Genomic DNA, 10,435 nt, shown 5'->3' on the forward strand with positions numbered 1-10,435 from the left:
TCAGACAATACCGAAGAACACCCTACAAACTTTTTAAGGGCTTTTAGATGACTCTTGTTTTGAAATAATTGAGAACTTACTGCAGGGCTGCAGGACTAGCGCAGACCTCCATCCACCTTTTATCCAAGGCATCAACTGTGACTGTTTTGCCACACTTGCTTTATCCTTTGCTCTCTCCCCAAGTACATATTATTACCATAAAGCCTGAGCCGTCTGAGAGCGAGTCGCGGACGTGATGCTCTCTCACCCGTGAACGGTGCAGTGGGTGCTTCCCAAGAACAGGCCCTTCCCTCCCACGCCCCAGTCCAGCCGTCAGAGTCAGGGACAGGAACACGGGCGCAGTACTGTTGTCACCACAGACCTCACTCAGGTTTCCCCAGCTGGGGCAACAGTGTCCCTTAGAGCATGTTGTGTTGATCTCTGTTACACAAGATGACAGCATACGTTCTCCCTCACCCTCTCCTCTCCTGGCCCTGAGGTACCTCCCACAGTAGGGGGCGCACCCCTCAGCCGTCTGTCTTTCACTTTCCTCAATGAAATCATGGTCCCACTTTTCACTGCGCCTGGAGAGCTCTGGTCCAGTCTCTCCCCAACCCTCCAACGCAGGACCTGCTAGTCCTATTTACACCAAAGGAAACAGTCTCAACTTGATGGGGAAAGCGCCCGTGGTGACAAAGCTGGGACTCTAGTCCTGTCCCCTGACCCCAGGTCCCCCAGGCTTGCTAAGAAGGCAGGAGAAGGCCAAGAAGAAGCGCCGTGGGTGAAGCGCCTTCGACTCCGGCCGCGCTGGGTGCCTTAGGCACAGCCCTCACCCTCGCAGCCCTTCTCAGTCCCCCGGACCCGTCGGTGCACCGGGCACAATTGGCGGCGCCCTCCTCCTTTACTGTCTTCATCTGGCTTCCGGACACCTCTCTCCCCTGGTGTCCCCCCGCTGCACCTTCCAGGCACCTCCTCACATCCTCCACCTCTCAGCGGGGCAGCGGGGGCTCAGTCCTGGACCCCTCCTCAGTACCCTCACTCCCCGCCCAGGCGAGCTCACAGCCTCCTCGCTTGACCCTGCGCCTGAAGGCTGTGCAGCCAGCCTGGCGGCCCCCCGAACCCTATGCTCATATAGCCGGCTGCTTCTCTGACATTTCCCCGTAGATTTCCAATAGGCGCCTCGTGCTTACTAGGCCCAGATGGAACCCCTAATTCCCCAGTCCCAGCCTGCTCCCATCGTCCCCATCTCAGTAAGTGGCAACTCCATCCTTCTAGATGCTCAGGTTAAAAGCTGGAGCTGTCACTGATGCCTCTCTTCTCTCTCATGCTCCACGTCCAATCTGAGAGCAAGTCTGATCAGCTCTTCTTTCACAATACAGTCCAAATCCACCCCCTTCTCACCGCCCCCGCGCCTGTGCCCCAGGTCTCCCACCCGGGTGAGCACAGACATTTCCTAACTGGTCTCCCTGCTGCTTCTCTGCCTCCCTTGGAGTCTATTTTCCACACAGCAGACAGAATGATGCTTATAAATCATCAGTTAGATGGTGTCACATCCCTGCTCTAAGCTCCCCAGTGGTTTCCTGTCTCAGAGTGCACGCTGCCCCTACCTCTCCAACCTCTGTCCCACCCTTCTTGCCCTTACTGTTTTCCAGCCACACTGGCTTCTTTGCTGTTGCTTAAACACACCAGCACGCTTCCACCTCAGGACCTTTGCACTGGCTGTCCCCGCTGCCCAAATGTTCTCCCCCCACATATCCCCATTGCTCACCCTCTTCCTACATGACCTGGTTAACTGTCACCATTCAGTGAAGCTTCCCCTAATCATTCATTCTTTCAATTCATTCATTCATTCCTTCAACAAATATTTGTTGAGGGCCCACAATGTGGCAAGCACTGTTTTAGGTACAGGGGAAACATCTTTGAACAAAACAGACCAGGATTCCCACCCACATGGAGAAGACTATAAACGATAAGATGATAAGGTCAATGTTAGAGGAGATAACTGCTATAGAAAAAAAAAAAAAAGGAAAAAATGAGCAGGCAAGGGACATTGGGTGTGCTGGAGGAGTTGCAAATTGGGTGATCAGGAAAGGGCAAGTCAGAAAATGCCATTGTAACAAAGTTTTGAAGAAGCAAAGGCTTAAGCCATGTGGGCATCTGGGAGAAGAACATTCTAGACAGAGGGAACAGCCAGTGTAAAGGCCCTGAGGCAGGGAGCATTCTTGCAGGTTCAAAGAACAGCAAGAAGTCCAGAGTGGTTGGAGTGGATGAGCAAGAAGCAGGAGAGGAGGGCAGAGGAGTAACGAGCTTTGCAAGGCATGAGTTCAAGCAGAAACGGAACTTATTACAGGATAATGGGGGGCTCCCAGCATACCTTGAGCAGCCTGGGGTTCAGGCAGAGAGGCTGTGCAGTGGGGACACAGCCCAAACGTGCCACCATAAGGCAGCTCCAGGGAGCGACACTGTGGCCAGTGCTGAGCAGAACCACCACACAAATGGGCCAGAAACACCCCTGGATCATCTGCCACTGGACCCTGCCACCTCCCTGCCCCCGTGGGGCCCTGCTTCATCTGGAGCCACCGGCTCTTAATCCAAGTCTGCTGCTGCTGCTGCGTCTGACTGGCGGGCCCGCACGGCCTGCACCCTGGTTCTGGGAAACAGTTTCCCGCCCCCCGGGGAGTCAGGGACCCAGAAGGAGGGAATTCTCCAGAGCTAAGAAGGGTGTTCAAAGATGCGGGACAAGCAGAAGGACAAACAGGCATGACCAGTAAATGCAGGCAAATCATGTTCAAGTTCAGGCATCGCGTGCCCCCTCGTCAGGACAGCACGCGTGCTCGGGACTCCTGTCACTAGGGAGAGTAATGTGGAGGGACCTCCAGTACACACATCCTATCCAGAGCCCTCCCTGAGGGCACAGCACCCCAGAGTCCACCCTAGCTCTGGTCCCTTTGCTCTCTCACTCAGTTTACAGGCTTCTCCTGGCCCCGCAGGCCACTGGGAGGGCGGAGTGTTGATTCAGAGCTCCCCAGGGTACCCTTCACCTCCCTCCCTTCCTCAGACGTGTCCTGCGGGCCTCATCCGCTCTAGACTCTGTGGGACGTGAACCCGATCTTGTCTTACTCCCAAGCTCTCTGAGACCCGGCTGGGAACCAGCAAGAAGCACAACCCTCTACTTTCCCAATCTGTCAGCTCCAGGAGGCCAGTGGGCACAGCTCATTGTGCTGGATGAGACCTGATTCTTTGTGGGTGTAATGAGTCAGATACCCTGAGTGGAGGATCCCAATGCTTGGATCGGTCTGGAAGCTAGATCCTTAACTAGATCACCAAACTGATGAGGGACAGTCCCTACTTTCCATGTTGCCGCAGTGTGGCCAAACTTCTGCCTCTCCATAACAGAAGTCCCCTTTCTTCGAGTTTCCAGTACATTTGCCTTTAAATCTTCACCAACATCCTCCTTCTGCCAATCTGATGCCCTTTCGACTTTCTCGGACACTTTCTTCCAAGTCCTCCCAGCTCTGCCCACTGCTCAGTTCCAAAGCCATGCCCACATTTTTAGGCTTATGTTTCAGAGGCACCCCTTCTGGTACCAAACTTGATCTTGTTATCTACTGCTGCATAAATTACCCCCAAAATTAGTGGCTTAAAACAACAGCAAGTATTGATTATCTTGCACAGTCTCCGTGAATCAGGAATTCAGGATCAGCTCAGCTGGGAGGCTTGGCTCCAGCTCTCTCATGAGGTTGAGTGAAGATATCGGCTGGGGCCGCGGTCATCTGAAGGCTGGACCGGGCTGGAGGACCCACTGCCGAGGCGGCCCACTCAGACGGTTGGCACGTTGGTGCTGGTTGTGGCCAAGGCCTTGTTTCCCCTGCATGTGGGCCTCTCCACTGGGCTGCTCAAGCAACCTCACGACATGGCACCTTCCCCTCAGAGCAAGTGATGCATGAGAAAAGGTGGAAGTCACGATGCCCGATGACCTAGCCTTGGACGTCACACACCCTCCCTTCTGCAGGATTCCCTGGGTCACGCTGTCTGGCGCTGACTCAGTGTGAGAGGAGGGTCCACAGGAGCACGAACGCCAGGAGGGGAGGCTCACCAAGGGCCATCTTGGAGCTGGCTACCACAGATAGCTAGAGAGAGAGAGAGAGAAAATATATGTTTCTTATTATAAAAGTAATTTATGTTATTTATAGAAATTTAAGAAAATTTAGATTAGCAAAAAGAAGACAGCAAAACTATCCCTTACAGTCGCCACTCAGAAAAACCACTATCAACATTTTGGGGTATATTTTATCAGTCTGAACTTCTAAAATTTTTGCAAAAATTGGATAATACCGGACAAAATCATTCATGCCCTCCATTTTTTCACATGGTGGTACAGTCAGAAAATGTGCTTCTATCACATCTTTTTTAATGGCAATATTGTATTCAATACTGCAAGTGAAGAAGATATAATTTATTTACCCAATGCCGTATTGCTGGATATTTGTTTCTTAAATTTTTACATTATTAACAAAGCTGGAATGAGCATCTTTGTAGCTAAATTGTTGTCTATACACATGGTCATTTTTTAGGACAGGAATGGAATAGCGCATCAATGGGGACGCACAGTTCACAGAGCATTTGGTGTCTATGGTCAAACTGTCCTCCAGGGAGGCTGTCCCCTTTACACGTTCACCTGCTGAGGCTGAGACATCCTCTTGCCCCCTCTGACACTCCTGATCACTATTATTAAGACTTGTGTTTGTGTGAGCAGCGGGAATGTGGGATAATGTTTGCAGCATCGTAACTGACAAAGGGCTAGTATCCCATCATTTTAGAGCACCTGCAAACCACAGAGAGAAACATCCCGCTGGGAACGTGAAGAAAGAATATGAACATAGAATTCACAGCATAAAAATACAAATGACTCATAAACATACAAAAAGATGAGTGTGTTCCTCGGTAATGGGGGTGATGTAAATTAAAACCACAATGAAATAGCATTGTATAAAATAGATGATAACATTCGCCGTCTGCCCGTAAACCCCGCCCTGCAGCCTCGTGGGACTCCTTGTCATTCCCGCAGCCACTGCCCTGTGCCTGTCCACAGGCTGCGCCCCCTTCCCGGCGGGCCTTTGGTGGCAGCGAGGGGGATGGGAGCGGGGTGAGGCAGTATCTGTGGAAATGCGACCTGCGCATGCTCCACCTCGGGTCTACCCCGCAGAGCCCCGCCCACCGCTGCGCACGGATCCCCACCGCAGCGATATGGGTACCAGTGGAATCCTGGACGCGGATAATGCGCATCCACAAGAGAGTGTTCCAATACACCACGGCCCGTCCCTAGCAGGGTATGTGATGCCTGGTTAAAACGAAGCGTTCTAGAAGAGTGATTAAGCACTTGTTCGCCGAAGACAGATGGCCTAGGTTTAAATCCCAGCTTGGCCACTTGCTGTGTGATCTTAGGGAAGTCATTTAACTTCTCTGTGCCATAGTTTCTCCGTCTGTGAAATGGACAATAACAATAGCCCCAGCCTCATAGGGTCATTGTGAAGATAAAATGGAATTAATATTATGTATTAATATTGGTCCTCAAAATTTATTACACAAAAGAAGCAATTTCCAGAAATATGTATATATATTGTATATATATATATGCACACATACCTGCTGTGATGGCATTTGTGTAAAGAATTTTGCCAACAGCTACGTGCATACATACATTCATATGCATAGAAAAAGTTCTGGGAGGACCCACAGTCTTCCAAATATGTAACCCTTGTTACTACAGGGAGGCAGGTGGGACAGAGGGGACCTTTCACGTTTAGCTCTCAATGGTTTGACCATCTCACTTGTGCAATGAAAACAAACAAATAATAAACCATTATAAAAGAAATACCTGCCAGTTTGTGAGTTCTTACCTTTCTACCCTGGGCGTAGCCTACTCTCTGATTTCATCTTGACTGCTGTCAAGGGGATTTAGTTTAAAAGAGGAAGCCATGTCCCTCTAACCCACTGCTTGAACATAGGTGTTCATTTGGGGGTTGCTTCCTTGCTCGTCCCTGAGCATCCATGGTGCGGGGTCTTGTCCTCTTTGCTGGCTCTCCCGAGCTGGTTCCTCCCACCTGCTCATACTGCGCCCTCTGGTGGCGATAACCCGTAGTGCTGAGGGCCCGTGACGCGTGGGGCAGAGCAGAAAACTGCTGATTCTCACAGGGGCTCAGCTGTGGGACGCGCAGTTCGATTCTAGGTCGGGTGCAGGTGGTCTTGTCAGATCTCCGTTCCGTGAGGGGGAAGAAGCCTCTCCCCGTATTGTTTTTAAGTTGTTCCCATCTAGGGTTGTCAGATTTATCAACTAAAAACACAGGACACCCTGTTAAATTTGAATTTTAGATAAATCACCAATAATATTCTTAGTATTATTATATTGCACGATTGCATGGAACATACTTATCCTAAAAAATTATTCGCGGTTTATCTGAAATTCAAATTCCTGTATTTGATGTGTTGTGCCCGTGGGAGGAGTTCCTGTTGGGATGGAGGAGGGGAGGAAAGTAGGGAGAGGGAAAGGAAGGGAGAGGGAGGGCGGAGGAAGAGCAGGATGGAAGGGGAGAGGGCTCAGGCGCGTCTTTTCCTGCGGGAGGCCATGGGTGGCGCCTTCTTTCTGTGCTGCTGGGGTCGGCAGGGTTCCTGGATCTAGGACAGTGCTGCTCCGCCCTGCCTACACCACAGTCCCCGGGGGGTTCTGAGAACCTGCTGCCTGGGTCCTACCCAGAGATGCTGACGTCGCTGGTTTGGTGGAGGGGTGGCTAGGCATGTTTTTAAAGCCCCCAGACAATTCAAATTTGCGGCCAAGGTTGAGAACCGGCCATCAAGGAGATGTGGTCCTGCAGAGGGGGGTGTGTGCGTGCGCGCGCACACATGTGTGTCCCGGATGCCTTCAGTTTGCATATCCCCACGTTCACCAGTCTGGGGTCTTCCTTCCTGAGAGCCCCGCCCACATCCACGTATTATGCAGAAGCCTGGGGCTCTTTCCCAAATGTTCCCAGACCCCCATCCCCAGCCCCCTACTCCCAGGGCTTATGCGTTACTGGTCACTTCCTGCCTCTGACTTCCTGTTCTCACTGAGCACTCCCTCTCATTCCTGTCTCACCCAGGACTGTCTCTTTCTGTCTATGTCCACTCAATGCTGGTTTCAGCGACCACAGCACACAGCTGTGGGGTCTAGCAGGTGTTTCCTGAAGGTCTGCAGTTAACGAAGGGTGTGATCCTCGAAGTAAATTACCGGGCCCTGAGGTCCCCAGGTCACTCCTGCAGACCCTGCTTCCTCCAGCCGTCAGCATGCAGCTGCTAGCCGAGTTCCAAACTGCTGTTCCCTAATCAGAACAATTCGACTCCTTTTTCTACGCGTCCCCCGTGTGTCCAGGCAGTTCTGAAAGAGACTGTCCCCGTGAAGACCTGAGTGACCCTGTGCTCCTTCTAGGCAAGCCGGCTCCAACTGCAGCCAGTGTCTAAAGAACGGCATCTCCCTCTTCTTTCTACATGTGCAAACCTTCAGGAATTTTGGCAAGTTATCTTAATAGCTAGAGGACCCTACTGACTTTGGTGCAAATATTCTGGCTAGAGAACTGAGGTTCTTGGATGAAACCCAACAGTCGGAGGGGTCAGGGGTTCCCCGTCCGGGAGGAAGGCATCTGCAGTCTCAGCAGATATTCCTCAAGACCTGGGGTTGGGCCACGTCTGTTCTACGGGGAGAGCGGGAGGAGAAGGAAGGTGGGAGGAAGGGAGGAAGGGAACGGGAGAGAGAGCCAAGGAGGAGAAGATTAGGGGATTTATGTCCCCTAAAGATGGAGCCTCTGTCCCAAGCAAAGGACTGAGAGAACCAGGAGGAGGAGGAGTCCCAGTGAGGCCAACTCCGATGCCCCCCCACCCATCCCAGGACCCGCAGAGAGGCAGCCACAGCCCGCCGCGGCAGTGTGGAGTGGACACCTTCCAGTCGAGCTGCTTGGGATGCCAAGTTCTTGATGTCCCACTGCATTTTGCCCTTGTCCACCGGGTGGCCCGTGACTGCCCTGTGTGCCTCTAGGATTGCAGGGTCCCGAGCAGTCCAGATGACTTCACTTACCGGTTCTACCCACCCAGCCAGCTGCCTCTTCTTTCCTGCCCTCCTTCCCTCGCATTTTCCCAAAAGCAGAGGAGGTCTTGTTTTAAAAGCTCCACCTGAAACTTGGCTCTGTACATCCACTGGATTAGTGAACAGTAGAAAGTTGGGTAATGCCAAGCGTTGGCCAGAGTGCAGGGGGAGGGGACCCTGGGTCCCTGCAGGGGAGTGTGGGCAGTGCTGTTGTGCAGAGCAGCCTGACGGCGCTGGCCCAAGGTAACTGTGTGATTCCCTGCTGTGACCCCACAGTGCCACGCCTTGGTGTACGGCGGGAGACGCTCTGCCCTACAGGAACATGTGAGAAGACGCTCACTCAGCATTGCTGCTGGCAGGGAGTTGCAGGCCTCAGGTGGCTCTCCCTGGAGGCCCCATCAGTCACAGCGGTGCCTGTGCTGTATGCACAGATGACATGATTTACAGAACAGACTGCATTCCAATTCAAGGATGCTCGTGAAACATGCAGAAAGGCCACCTATGAGGGGAGGGGTGGTGGGGCCAGTGGAGGTTGTAGTGGGTGGGTCCAAATTCTTTGGCACTGCTTCCCTCCAGAAGTGGGGTCTACACCCCCGGTGGGCTTGTGACTGTGACTGCCGTGGCCAGTAGAGTACTGCAGAAGTGATGTGGTGTCGGGTTCCAGGCCCAGGCCTTAAGAGGTCAGCAGTTTCTACCTCCTTTCTCATGCACCCCTGTCTCTGGGAGTTCCGAGCTGCCATAAACCAACTCCCCTGACACCCCCGTGCTGGAGAGGCCATGTTTAGCCACTGCAGTTGGTGGTCCCCAGTTGAGCCCAGCCTTCCAGCCAGCCCCCAACCCCAGAGTCACCAGGCGTGTAAATAAGGCTGTCTCAGACCCTCTAGACCAGACCAGCCCCCCACCAGCTGATTACCCTGAGTGGCCTCGGTGGATGCCACGTGGAGCAGAAGAATCAGCCCGCTGATCCACAAAACTGTGTTATGATTAAGACACTAAGTTTGGGGGTGCTTTGTTGACCAGCAATAAATAACAGAACAGGGATCAAAGGCGGTACATAACAAGAGGCCTCACACTGAGCAATGACGAGGGTTGGAGGCAGAGAAATGTGCAGGGTTCCATGGACCGAGCCCTCCTGCCACTCTTCTGAAAATTCCTGGATCTATCAATGCAACCTCAGTCCTTGGGGAGAGGCTGGTCCATCCTTGGAGAATTCCAGAGCAGGTTCTGTGCAGCTGACAAGCAACAGGAGGGAAATATCTTCTCATTCATTATTTCCACAGCCTAGAAGTGCCACGTGCCTGGTAAGATTGTCGATTTAGCCGCCATTAAAATGGTTATGGAAATATTAATATGTGGTCAGGGAGAAAATCATTTGAGGTTAGAAATACATTAAAATATAATTCTTAAGGCAAGAGATAGCAAAAGTGGCTTAGCTGAATTAGGATCGACCAGCATTCACTAAATACTCATTGTATGTCAGGCACAGTACCAGCACCGGGGCTAGAAGGGAAGTAAGACACAGGCCTGCCCTTGGGGGAAGGCAGAGAACAGTGTAAAACTCACATGTGTTACAGACCACTTAGTGAACCTGGAGTCCCTAGGGCTTTCTCAATGACAACATGATAACCTGGTGCTATTATAATTTAAAAAAACTTTTTAGTGGGTTTTTCCAAGATGAAATCTATTTATATGTTACCCTTCTTCCAAAGCATCATTTTGAAGGATAATGATTGCTACCAATATGTGGTAGATAATTAAATTGCCACATCATCAGGAATTTTGTGTTTTTTCCCCTAAAATTTCTACACAGGAAGAAATCATTGCCAAAATTCAGGGCTTCTGAGTGAATTGAAAAGAAAAAAGAATACCGCATTAATAAAGTATGAATTTTATTTTATTTTACTCTTACTTTTCTTTTTGGTGAGGAAGATTGGCTCTGAGCTAACATCTGTGCCCATCCTCCTCTATTTTTATATGGGACGCCACCACAGCATGGCTTGACAAGTGGTGTGTTGGTCTATAACCAGGATCCGAACCTGCAAATCCTGGGTCACCAACTTAACTGCTACGCCACTGGGCTGGCCCCCTGCATTTTATTTTTAAATGTGTTTATTTAGATCCCACCAAATGATTTGGGATGGCTTACATAAAAATGTGCCACATTTAAAAAAAGGCAAATTAATACAGAAATTAGGACAAATGAAAATTAATAGGAAAGAAAATGAAATAAAAGTCATCCAGATTGAAACAGAAGAATTAAAACTATCTCTATTTGCAGATGGAAAAACCTAAGGAATCCACTAAAAAACTATTGAAACTAATAAACAAACTCAGCAACGTTGC

Source organism: Diceros bicornis, chromosome 1, assembly GCF_020826845.1.
Source record: "Diceros bicornis minor isolate mBicDic1 chromosome 1, mDicBic1.mat.cur, whole genome shotgun sequence".
Lineage (NCBI taxonomy): Eukaryota > Metazoa > Chordata > Mammalia > Perissodactyla > Rhinocerotidae > Diceros > Diceros bicornis.